Here is a 2,926-nt window from a genome sequence, read left to right on the forward strand (position 1 = left end):
CGTTAATTTGCTTGTGCTTTTTATAAGTGGAAAGACAACTCATGTATGCAGTATTTTTATCCTTGTTTATAAAAAGTGCTAGCAGATTAACATTATTTTAGTCTATGGTTCCTCTTTTTAGTGTTATGGGGGGTCACATGCACAGATATCTCTAGAAATATTGTTTGTTAGAGGCTGGCACCAGCGATCTAACGAACAATATCACTATATTAGAAGTGGGCTGCAATTCTGGCATCCAGTTATGAATTAATTGCTTGATGTGTAGCAGATTGTGGTCCATTCTGATGTTCACTATAGCTAATTGATAGTGCCATTTGAAAGCAGCTCTAGTAATATCACTAGACCTGAGCAATGTATTTTTATTGCCGTGGGTGTAGTGGAATCACAAACTATGATTTCTCTCTCTGATTAGCAGCCTTGACTGTTTGTGGCTGCCAGGGATCATTCACAGTGATATTCTCATGTGTAAACCTCCACTTAGTGCACGATGTTACAATGCGTTTTACTGAACTATGCAATAATGTAGATGTAAATGTAGCCATAGGACTAAAACACACGGGCAAGACTTTCGCATAACTGTTGTGTGATAAAATCTTCCTAGCAGTTGCAGCTCATAGTTTTTAATGGGCTTAAACAGATGGATGTTTTTCTTGCCACAATGGCGGCAAGTAAAAAAAGTGCTAATGTGTTATTCTGCTGTGGGTATCGCAGCACAGTAGAACAATCTAATATAATAGTCAAGCGACAAGGTCGTGTGATGTTACAACAGTGCCGCATGACTATCACACAAGCCCATGGGGGTTCACTCTTAGGGGAGCTTTACACACTATAATATATTTGGTAGTGATTGCTAGTAATTGTCGCTAGTGTGATTGCATGACCCAACGTTTGTTGCATTCAATCTTAGAGATGATCACTAGCGTTAAAAACAGCTTGTCTGGTTGGTCGTTTCAACTGCTGCAATGCAAAATCAATTCTATTACATTCCAATACAATTCACTCCATTTGAGATAATGAAAGTTACTGCGATCTAAAATCTGCTGAGCATCTGCAATCAATTAGTGATGGATTGCTCTGTCAGGTTTGTGGCTGCATTCAAATGGAAAAATATCGGCCACATACAGCTGGCACTAGCGATCACCTGCACAATATCATGAGCAATACATTGTGTAAAGCTCTCCTTTGGGTGTGTTTACACGATACAATCATTGTATGTCTGGTTGTTGACGGAAGCAAATTTGTGCAGATACAATATAATATCTTTCCTTTTGTACACAGCCACATATCTGGCAGTGCGCAATTAATTGCTCAAAAGTCATAGGTCATTTGCAGTCTGCTTTTCAGTGATATTTGCACAACTGTTGCAATGAATTTGTAGTGTAGCCAATGAGGCAAATTTTCACTGACGCAAATGTTTTAGTGAACGACTATTAGAAGTAGGATACACTGTCCTATTTGAGATTGGACATCCAATGTCAGATCCTATTGAGCTCTATGGGTCCATTGCTTACTAAGGCCAGTTTCACACGTCAGTGGCTCTGGTACGTGAGGTGACAGTTTCCTCACGTACCGGAGACACTGACACACGTAGACTCATAAAAATCAATGCATCTGTTCAGATGTCATTGATTTTTTGCGGACCGTGTCTCCGTGTGCCAAACACGGAGACATGTCAGTGTTCGTGGGAGCGCACGTATTACACGGACCCATTAAAGTCAATGGGTCCGTGTAAAACACGGACCTCATACGGACATTCTCCGTCTGGGGTCCGTGTGCGTGCAGGAGACAGTGCTACAGTAAGCGCTGTCCCCCCACATGGTGCTGAAGCCGCGATTCATATGTTCCCTGCAGCAGCGTTTGCTGCAGAGAAAATATGAATAATAGTGTTCAAAATAAAGATCTATGTGTCCGCCGCCCTCCCACCCCCTGTGCGCCCCCCCCGCTGTTCAGAAAATACTCACCCGCTCCCACGTTGGCTGTCACTCCTTCCTCTCTGCCCCGCGCCTTCTACTGTATGCGGTCACGTGGGGCCACTCATTTACAATCATGAATAGTCGGCTCCGCCCCTATGGGAGGTGGAGCCACATATTCATGACTGTAAATGATCAGCCCCACGTGACCGCATACAGGAGAAGATGGGGCCAGACCAGGAAGGAGCGACAGCCAACGAGGGAGTGGGTGAGTATTTTCTGAACAGCGGGGGGGGGGGCGCACAGGGGGTGGGGGGGCGGCAGACACATAGATCTTTATTTTAAACACTATTATTCATATTTTCTCTGCAGCAAACGCTGCTGCAGGGAACATATGAATCGCGGCTTCAGCACGATGCAGGGTACCACACGCGTGGGTACCACACGTTCCGTGTGGTACCCACTCGCCATACGGGCAGCACACGTGTGCCGCACGTATGGCCTACGTGAGTTCCCAGGCACACGGACACGGATAACTCCGGTAACGATTTATTCCGGTACCGGAATTATCTGGACGTGTGGGACAGCCCTAAATTAGCATCCAATTCAACTATCTGACAGTCTGATCTGATTTTTAAAGATCAGACCTGTCGGACTTTAATGTGAGATTGAATGTTGATCCATAGGAATCAATGGCTCCAACATCAAAATTGGATAGGGTACAATTAGATGCCATCAGTAGCATCTGACATTGGATCTGACTTTGGATGTTGGATCTCATGTCAGACAGTGTGTGCTAGGTCTTATTTGGCTGCTAGTGATTGTCGCAGCGCTAAAACTGAACTATTGGTTGTGTAGTCACAACAGCCACTATAGCTAGTGATGGATTTGTCTAAGGTCATGTTCACACTTGTCGGATTACAGACTGATTCTTCTGTCAGAATTTTCAGTAGGATTTTTCAGTTCCGTAGGCTTAATCTGAATTAACCCATAGGCAGCAATGTAAAACAGTCAAA

Source organism: Ranitomeya variabilis, chromosome 2, assembly GCF_051348905.1.
Source record: "Ranitomeya variabilis isolate aRanVar5 chromosome 2, aRanVar5.hap1, whole genome shotgun sequence".
Classification (NCBI taxonomy): domain Eukaryota; kingdom Metazoa; phylum Chordata; class Amphibia; order Anura; family Dendrobatidae; genus Ranitomeya; species Ranitomeya variabilis.